This window comes from Mercenaria mercenaria, chromosome 3, assembly GCF_021730395.1.
Source record: "Mercenaria mercenaria strain notata chromosome 3, MADL_Memer_1, whole genome shotgun sequence".
NCBI classification, from domain to species: domain Eukaryota; kingdom Metazoa; phylum Mollusca; class Bivalvia; order Venerida; family Veneridae; genus Mercenaria; species Mercenaria mercenaria.
This window is the reverse complement of record NC_069363.1, coordinates 44,239,935-44,250,590: the sequence shown is the minus strand read 5'-3', so window position 1 is coordinate 44,250,590 and position 10,656 is coordinate 44,239,935. Positions and strand designations below refer to the sequence as shown.

The window sequence follows — 10,656 nt, the reverse complement described above, 5'->3', positions numbered from 1 at the left end:
TTTTTTTTTTTTTTTTTTCATTTTTTTTATATAAAGGATTCATTCAAATTAGATTATGAAGTCACGGTTGCGAATTTCAGAAACTTTCAAGATGTAGAGGAAATCAAAAACACTTTTTGAGTATTCTGAATATGTGACCATGACTGAGAAAATGGGTCCAGATGAGGAAATTTGACATTTTCAGGTTTTTGCATATTTAGAAAGTATACTCATTCAGAAATAAATCCTGAAAATTTCAGATGAAAATCTTCAAAATTGTCAGTTTTATGACAGATTTTGTAACATAGATATTAAAAATAAAAACAGAACATTTCAGTTATTCTTTCTTTCTAGTTTATTTCTCACTTACTGGTAATGGCTAACAATTCTGAAATAAATTTATCTTCTGTTACAATTGCATGATATATATTAGATCCCTTCTTATTACACAAAATGATAATAAACTAAAATCTACAACAATTTCTATAAAAATATTTCTCAAATTGTGTTACCATGGCAACAAATATATTAAATTCCCTTTCTATGATAAAACTTTAAAAAAAACTTGTTCACTTAAAGTAAGGACTTTAAAAAGTAAAATATTAGAAGGCCTATGTATTTATAAAAATATTCTGAAAATTTCACATGAAAATATTAAGAATGTTTGGTTTTATGACAAGTTTTTGTAGCATGGGTAATAACCATAAGAATAAGTTAGATTTGTCATTGTTTCTTTATAACTTGTCTTTTAGATACTGGTAATAAATGACTATTTTGGGAAAAATGAACCTTCTTTTACTATGAAATTTTATTCTTGTGATGCTTACTTAAAACACAAAAATACAGCTAATTAAAATCTTTCATATTTTCTATGAAAACATTATTCAAATTGTGTTACCATGGCAACATATGCATTAAATTCCTTTTTCTACAATAGAACTTAAAAATAAAAGCTTAATTTGAAATAATGTTTCTTATAAGTTGAATATTCCGAAGTATATGTATTCGTAAGTAAAATTTGAAAATTTTATGTGAAAAGATATAAAATGTTTGGTTTTATGACAGATTTCGTAACACGGGTAATAACCACAAGAATAAACTATTTCAGTCCTTGTTTCTTCAGTTTGTGTTTTCACTTATTGGTAATCACTGGCTATTTTTAAATAAATGAATCTTCTTTTACAAAGAATATTTAGATATTCACTTAAAGTGCAAACATCTAGCTGGCTAAAGTCCTTCACATTTTCTATAAAAACATTATTAAATTATGTTACCATGGCAACATATGCATTCGATTCTATTTTCTATAATAATACTTTAAAAAAGAGCTAAATTTGGAAAAGTGTTTCAGATAACTTAAATATTATCAAGTGGTGTGTATTCAAAAATATTATCTCAAAATTCCATGTTAAAAAAATTAAAATGTTTTGTTTTATGACAGCGTTTGTAACATGAGTAATAACTATAAGAATAAGACATTTCTGTCATTGTTTCTTCATAACTTGCCTTTTACCTGCTGGTAATAAATGACTATTTTGAAATAAATGAAACATATATTACTATTGATTTTTTTATTGTTTATGCTTATTTTAAAGCAGAATACTAGAAAGTACAGCTAATTAAAAAATTTCCATATTTTCTAAGAAAATTGTGTTACCATGGCGACATATGTTTTAAATTCCCTTTTCCTACAATAATACCTAAAAACAAGAGCTTATTTTAAAAAAGTATTTCTAATAAGTTAAATATTTTAAAGTATAAGTATTCAGGAAAGAAATCTGAAAATTTCACATAAAAACTTTAAAATAACAAAACAAAAAAAGTAACAAAAGTAGTTAACGTAAGAATAAACATTTCAGTCATCCCTTTCCTCATAATCTGTTTTTTTCACTGGCTAGTTATAACTGACAATACTGAAGAAAGTGAACATTCTTTTACCATTACATTATATACTGTAGATCCCTTATTGAAATACAAATCCATAATTTCAATGAAATATAATTTGAATTATGTTACCATGGCAACATACATACTAAATTCCTTTTTTCTAAAAATACTTTAATAATTAACACAATAGCTTAACTTTTGATGAAGGTTACACTGCTACAAGCTCTGGTGAAAAGTAAATATTTATTTCCAGCCAATACTTTAATGTAGGTATCTGAAACTACAACCTTTACTTGATGTTTAACCTTAACAGCTAAACACATCTATATGAACAGCAAAACAGGCTAAAGTGTTGTGTATTAAAACGTTTGAATTCAACAACAACTTCTATCTTTTATATTCACTTCCTTTTTTCAGTTCTCAGAAAAATCCTCGTCAATCACAATTTCAGTTTTCAGTTCAAGTGGTCTGGGACAAACAGAATCCTTTGACTTTTCAGACAAATACTATTCTCTTAGGAGTTCATACAGGTACCATTGTCAGGCTTGTGTCATTCCATGTCAGTAATATTCGTTTGGCAAGGGGGAGTATATTTTAGTAAGTTAACTGTCTCAACTGGACTGTCACTTTTAACACTAACAATCCAGGTGTTTCTGCAGACATGGTAAAGTGGTAATACTTAGTTATCTTCTTCAAAAGTTTAAAATATTGTGATAAGATATTTCTCCACTGGTAGAATGTGACAGGATTTAAATCATTGTTGACCAACTGTGCAATGTTATGACCTTTCTTTGATGACTGACACACTGTGTCAGCAATATCATGTATTATTAAAGGTCTCAGCATTCACCCTCCTCCACAGATTCTTCTAAATTCAAAAGTGCAAGTCAGATTCAAACTTTGCATGGTCTGTGATCATTGTTGAATATTCAATCGATCTGTGATATCCTGTAACAAATAAGTAAAACATTTTATTTTAAAAAATTAACCTGGGAGTCGCTTTATTTAATAAAAGCAGAGTTATCACTATTTGATAATAGATGATTCTTACAACCAATGCTCTAAAATACTGACAGACTGACAACAGCGTGCTGTCAGTATATAAAATGTACTTTGTTTGTAAATTTTGATTACTGCGAATAGGATGTTCTAAAACACATTTTTTGCATTTACTGTGTTAACCCTTAACCTGCTAAATTTGCAAAATGGACTACTCCATCTTAAATAGAGACAGTACCATTTATAGCTTATAGGGGGTTCTCATAGAAAATTTGCTGACTAAATATCAAACACTGCAGATCATGATCAGACTGCACAGATGTGCAGGTTGATCTTGATCTGCACTGGTTGCAAAGGCAGACATAGCTTCCTCATTTAGCCTAAGGGTTAAAAGTATACACTGTTTTAACAGCTATAAAAAATGGTTGTTACCTAGTAAAACTCTCCACAGACCATACCACAGCAAGATGTTATTTCTATTCTAGCTAGCAGCATTGTCAAAATGGAATACCAATACAGGTAGTGATGTACCATGCTCACAAGTTGTCTGCCCCTTAACCAACTGAGTTTCTTTCATAAACAAGAGGAAACACTTGCCTTCCTGAAAAAAGATTTAAAAGTCTTTGGTAAAAGTATCTGTTATCTTCATGTATCTCAGGAACCTTTACAGCCTTCATTCTAATCCATATTCTTGGTGCAATAAAACTGGTAAAAAAATTCAATCACATCACAATTTCTAAGTCAAGAATGGGTTAATTAATTTGAAAATAATCACATTACAATTAAACTAAATTACAATTAACTGATCTACTTCAAATAATTAATTAAAATTCCTATTATTTAGAACTCTTCTACAATTTAATGAGATATCAATTTATACACATGTACATGTAGTGTTAAGCATTCAAATTATCCATGTACTTATTGAGTGCCACAGACTTTTCTCAGGCTAATAGCCAATGTAATGAAGACTTTTCACAAACTGATCCTCCTCAAAACCGGATTGTTGAAATGAAATTTCAATAATGCCAGTTTTGTCAGTTTAAGCCATTCAATAGTCATAGTACATGTACATACATTGTACAAATCATTAGTGTAGAAGTAGACTTATTTTGTATAGGCTCCAACAAAACCTAGACAGAGGTATAATTAAATAATATATTGCATTAAAATTATAATAGGAGCCATTAGCTGCATGTTACTTACCTGATTCCTCAAAGCACATCCAAAATATGTTACATTTTCTTCTGATCTTAAAGTAAACAGACCAATTTCCTGGCTGTTGTAGGGTATATGAACCAGCTGTAGTGGAATGAACCATCAAGGGAACAAGGAATATTATCTGAAAGAAGATATAATACATGTACTGTAAACATCACTAAAAATCAAAAACTGAATACTTAATTAATAATGTGATTGTGAAAGGTTTCATTAACTTACCACAAAATACTATAAAAGTTATTATACTATGAATCTATTTTTTAAAGGATCATAAATTGTTTTACACACAGCAAGGCTCAAAAATTTAAAAAATAAAAAGATTTTCATTAGATAGCATAAATTCCCACTATCCATATTACAATCATCCTGTTACAAAACATTCTGAATCAACAATAATGGAAAGAGAGTAGTCACCAGGTCACCAGACAGAAATAACATGGCTTATGAGACCCACAGCAGAAACAGTTACCATTTTATAAATGGAAGCGTCTAGACATCCAGTAACCAGAAACCTATATATAGCCAGTGTTTTAGCCAACCGGTAACAGGACGCCTAGCCTATCTTATCCTATAGGGGTTTTCTAGGCGTCTGGTAATCAATTTTAAAATATTGTCTGAATAAGCCTTACATGTGAATATTCAAACCTTAGTATGCAAAAAAAATATGATACAATAAATTTATTCATTACAGTATTCATATATAAAATGATCGCCGAACAGCTAGAAAAACATTCGCGGAGAGGCTAGTCGTCTTGTTGCCGGACAGCTAGAATGCAGGGTAGGCGTCAGGTTACCGGACATCTACATATTTCCTTTTAAAATACCTTTGCTACTACTGTGAGCGGGGACTTTTCGAGAAATGATGTGAAATAGGCAGGCATCTATAAGTCTGCATCAAATTTATTAATTATCATAGCTACATGTATTTTGTATTTTTCCATACTAATGCTTACTATGGACAATGAAATAATTTGTTGAATCCTGGTCACCTTGAGTAAAAAGCTGCCTGCCTTCAATAATCTTTGTGACAACCCAACTGGCCATTTTATATTAAATACACAGGCATAATGAAATCATCTGTGTTTAGTGGCCAGCCACAAGATAAATTTCATAAATTTCTCTCGGTATGTTTTGGATTCACTTCCGGGTAAAAAGACAGACTTATTTCAGTGAAAGTTTCAAATATTTTAGAGAATCTACATTAACAACTGTTTATAAACAGTACTTACCAAATCAGTAAACAGTATTACAAGTCTCAGATCCCTTCATCGTTGAACAAAAGGTAGTTAAACAAAAGTAAACTTCACATGCTTCCCTGATAAAATCCGAAACCGGAAACATACAGTAGCGAAGGGGAAACAACTGATTTTGAACGAAGTATTTTGTCTCAGGCGTAATACCACTATTTATTTACAGGTCTGATGTCTAAATATTCTTTCTGTAGTAGGCTGTCATCAATCATGTAACAAGCAGTCGTACTTTAACGGTCAAACTTTTGCTAATTAAAACATGTGTAAGAAAGTTGCGCGCGTAAACTTGGCGCAACTTTAAACGTCGTTTCTCGATATTACGTCATGCCGCATCTGGACCGGTTTTCAAAGACGACGTCACATATAAGTGTTCCTTTTTGTTGGATTTGACGTCTTTCGGCAACAGCAGTTATATATGACTGTCGGTTAACCTAACCAGTATTTCCAGATTGCTTGCCAGAACAGATGTTTCTACGCATGTTAATTTCAACTCTCCCACATAATTCAGTGGTGGAGGAATTATCACCTTAGAGATATTGTCTTTAGTCACAATGGCCTCGACCATGACTTGGACCTAAAACTTTCTGATTACTAGGTGCTCGGTATTTTGTGCATTTGACATTCTATTATTACCACATATGATCTGTATTAATTCAAAATTAACTGATACAATAAACTTTTATGAAATATGTAAACCAATCATTGATTAGATATATTGTGACGGTTATAGAATATACAAATATGAAAGCATACAAGCATAGACAGGAGAGACGCCACTTATTCTGAATAACAATATAAATCAAAATGAATGCCATATTTTCTTTCCTTCATTTTGTAAATTACAGGTTATAAACGTTGCTGAATCTATCAAATGCCTAAATCTAACCATCAAGTTAAAAAGCAATCGAAACGAATTCGGAACATACGTGGGCTTAAAACTGCATAAGTTATTGATCTAACGGATATCTTGAAATAAAAAAAGTCTGCAAAGTGAGTCATTGTTTCAAAGGAAGAAAAACGACGTTTGAATTAGAGTTTGTTAATATACTTTTCACAGTAAATGCCCTAATAGAAAGTGCTTAAGGCCTACATTTTTGTTATAACTATCTATGCTCAATGTACTTATTTTTTTAAAAGAACTATGTTCTATTTGACTGTGGTATCGTTGTTTTTTTACTGTCATCCTAAAAAATTAAAGAATTTAGCTAAGGCCTAAAAACAAATGTTTCCGGTAACATGCTAAAAAAAAAAAGTGTAGGTAGGTTGGAATTTTTTTTTTATTATTATTAAGTGAGACTTTTCGGAAATTATTTTTGTGCTGAAAAATGAATACAAATACAAATGCCTTTAGAGCATCAGTAAGTTAATTTCTAACATCACTGACCATGTTTAAAGCATAAAAAGTGCAGTTTTGCAACTTTTTGTTAAAAGGTTGAAAAAAATATTCTCCAAGGCCATAAAAACATTTAGGGTCGGGCCAAAAATTTAGGGTAGGTCGGGATACCGGAAACAAACAATATTTACGCCTAAGCGGCTAGGTATACTGTTTAATCTATGCAATTTTTCACTGCTAATTTTTAATTTAGTTGCTTACTTTTGTCATGTCTGATACATAATTATATTTGGTTATACCCAGTTTGACATATAAATGCTTTCTTTAGATAGAAAGCTGAAATTTACGGTAATAGGTATTTGCCAGAATATGTTATTTAAAATTTCTCATCAATTCTCTATTTGGACATATACATATACCTAGTGTTTTGGTTAATTATTTGTCAAAAGTCTAAAGCTAAAATACAAGTACATTTAACAAAGTGAAATTTAGCCTTTCACACAATGGTTTTGTTATCAGCACAGCCTCTGGCAGTGGGTATTGTATTAGTTTTCGATGTGACCTCACTAAAAACGGGCAATAAGGTCATCGCGCATGCTTTTTTACGACTTTTATTTAGAAATATTCCTTACTATAGATTTAAATCTTTTTATTAAGTTAAAGAGGTTAATAGGTCATTCCACCTAATATCAAATTTAAATGTGTGGTTAAAATTTCGCTGATGTGAGGAAGAGATTGCAAAAACTTGGTTAGAACGAAAGGTGTATCCAATAACATACGAAATGATAGTGATTTTTATCATTAGAACAAATAAACGTTTCGGCCAAATGATTATTCCATTCCAAGAACGTTTATCCTTTCATAATTATACATTAATCATATCCTTTGTAAGTGACAACTCTTCATAATCACAATACGCAACCATCCTAGAAGCACATAGCAGAACAACATCTCAAACACATGACCTTCTACTCCAAAACAGTAGTCACATCAAATCAAAGCAACCACACACATGTGCAATGTCTGAATCAAAATTATGGTGGCTGAATCCTGCAATTTCGTTCAAGCGTGTTGGTGCATTTAAATAGGTCAATCCAGTGTAGTCGCTCTGTTGTCCCTGCCAGAACGACAAATGTTTCCTTATTATTCGTATCGGCGCGCTTTATTTATCGTGTTGGCGTGTTGTAAGGGCACCTACACGCTAGAACTAAATGGCAGAAATCAGCCTCCATACAAAATACTTAAAATCACTTTACACAATATTTCAACATAGTTATTTGGCAATCAGCTACAGGGTTTTTAGATCATAAACATTTAGATGATGGTTGTATTATAGCTTTTTTACCTCTTAAATAAATCTATTTGAAACAGTTTTGCTTGTTGCCCAATCTTCATTGACTGACATTTACTTTAAATACGCAATATAGCAAACCTCTGTTAAAACCGCCAGGTCTTTACACAATTGAATTATTAGCACAGATGGTGATATTTCCACATTGGAAAATTTATGTTTCCAGTTAGGGGAAGTATTCGGTATATTAAGTAACACTAGGAAAAAAAAGAAACCACCTCTTTAGTGTACCAATTCTGCAAATTTCATAGAATCTTTGAATCTTTGATACATGAAAACACACTACAGCAAAAAATCGTGAGTGAGATAACATTTGATGAATGTTGTCGCGATCATTACATTTTTGTATTATCTTTTTACAGCAGCATATTTACGCAAGTTTGAGAATTGTCAAGTTGGATCCTTTAAGGAAGATTTTAATGAAAAAATGTTTATCACATAATCAAGGCCTTCGCGTTGTTCATCGTCTAATTTAACTCGGTTCAGAGTATAAATACTATCTGAGCGTTTCCCCCAGAGGTTAAGATTACAAGACAAACCCCAAGTTTTCATTCTAACGTGTTCATTTAAAGGGATTAACCCACACATTTTAGGCGAAAAATAATTTCTCACAAAAATCCATAAAAAGTAAGTACTCTAAAAGTGACTAATGACTTAAGAGTTTTTCAAGATGTTCTTATAAATAAACAAAAATATTGTGCAGAAGGTAGTAAACCGTAGCAACGCTTTTGAAATAATGCAAAAAAAAACTTGACAACATAAAGATGCACATATAATCTGATATTTATACACAAGGTTGGTTTCACAACAGTGCTAGTCTTGTAGGTGGAAATATATGAACAAGATGGACAATCTCTTAAACATGTTCTGAAAGTATTACATCTTATTAGCTTTTTAGAATGTAGAGCTGGCATATTAATCTATTAATAGCACAAATTACAGCCAAATCTTCCAAGTATTAGTATTCCTGAACAGGCAGACAGCTCACAGAGTTCATCAACAGGAGCGGTAATTTTCATGTCTGTCGGCTTGCCTTTTATATTCTTGACCATGCCTTTAAGTGAAAGTCCAGTGACCTGATGTGTTATTTAATGTTCTGTACTGCCGTAACATTATATTATTGTTTTGTGTTTTCCAGTCATAGACAGGTAAATAATTGATTATGATTTGCGCTCGACGCTACATTGATTTCACATCTATCGTTATTCCATCTAGATGTCATTATGATACTGTTGTTTCAGAAATATTGCTTTTAAAATATTATTGTAACGGTTACTCACCTATATGCAGGTTTTAGTGGGTTAGTTCATTCTGTGGTTACGGTGCAGTTTCCCGTCACACCGAGACAGTTTAATTTTCTTTTTTTTAGGTTTTACAAGATTTAGAGACACAATGACATAATTCAGGTCAAAATGGCAAGTTTATCGAAGAAACGCCCGGTGTTCCTCCGGGCATTGTTAAAGGCACGGGCGGGAACCTGGACAGAACCATCGAATTTTCTTAAGCCGGCTGGACGGCTTCCTCTCAGTAAGAAGACTTCCCTTCCCTCTACCTGAATTGATTTAGGTCGTATCTATACTTTCAATTTCTAGTGTCTCTCTGAACATTAATTTAGACAGGAATGCGCACTTAACCTTCCACAAGACTGCCGGAAATCTTCCTCACTATAAATTAACTGTATCATACAGTATGTCCGAAAAGCGGATTTTCGCGGAGCCCTCATTTGTGAGCGGCAGTTGATTCGAAATCATCGTTATATAATAATTATTTCTACCAAGTCTGAATAAAATTTACCAGCGATTTCAAATTAAATGTCATATATACAATTGTTTAAGAAAGTCCCTGGCTGTTCCTACGGACATTGTCCCAGCCACGGACGGATGACTGGAAATCAAACCCTTCCGCATGTCAGCTCGACTTATTCATAAGCCAGCACGACGGTTTCATCACACGGAAGAATTCTTCATTCCTAAAGGATTTTGATGAGCTAGCAACCTCTGCCACCACGAAATATGGAACATGTAGCATTTTGTGTTACTGAAAACGAATGACTATGTTGAAACAGCAAGTCCCTATTGGCATTTAGATGAAATGACGATAGGTGTAAAATCAATGTTTAAAAGATACATGTTACATTGAGCACAAACCATGATCAATTATTTATCTGTCAATGGATGAAATAACAAAACAATAATATCATGTTTTGCTAGGCAAATTGTTAAATAACGCTTCAGTAGAGACTGACATGTCATTACGCTTCACTTGGTTTACACGTAACACAACTGTTAAATTCTGAATGTAACATTTTGTTTGTCAAACTACATTCGAAATTTTTTGAGGAAGCTGTTATTAAGAGACACTCAAACAGATGAGTTCCATACAAATGATTATTTCATTTGATACGAAGGAACTTCTCGCTACCTGCCAGAGCTTTTACCTTAATTCATGCAGGGTTTGCATCATTATGTAATAAGTGAAAAATGGCAAGTTAGGTAACTAGTTAATAATTTCATTTTGTAATCTGTATTTATTGAACAACAGTAAATCCCGAAGGAAACAATTGTCTTTCTGTGGAGTATGGCAGAACAGCATCATGGCACAGGTAGCGGTGATGTTCGAACACCATTAAAAGTTTT

At 32.1% G+C, this 10,656-nt stretch overlaps 1 protein-coding gene and 1 long non-coding RNA gene across 3 annotated transcripts in view; both read right to left on the bottom strand.

Moving 5' to 3' along the window:
- The window catches only part of LOC123524911 (potassium voltage-gated channel subfamily B member 2-like), a 173,180-nt gene that overhangs the window by 46,456 nt on the left and 116,068 nt on the right, over positions 1 to 10,656 (bottom strand). The window lies entirely within an intron of this gene.
- Positions 317 to 5,633, bottom strand: LOC128555582 (uncharacterized). The gene is made up of 4 exons (XR_008370190.1): positions 5,316 to 5,633; positions 4,072 to 4,207; positions 3,298 to 3,466; positions 317 to 2,814 (listed from the first exon to the last, which is right to left on the bottom strand). It is a non-coding gene; the product is annotated as an uncharacterized LOC128555582 (long non-coding RNA).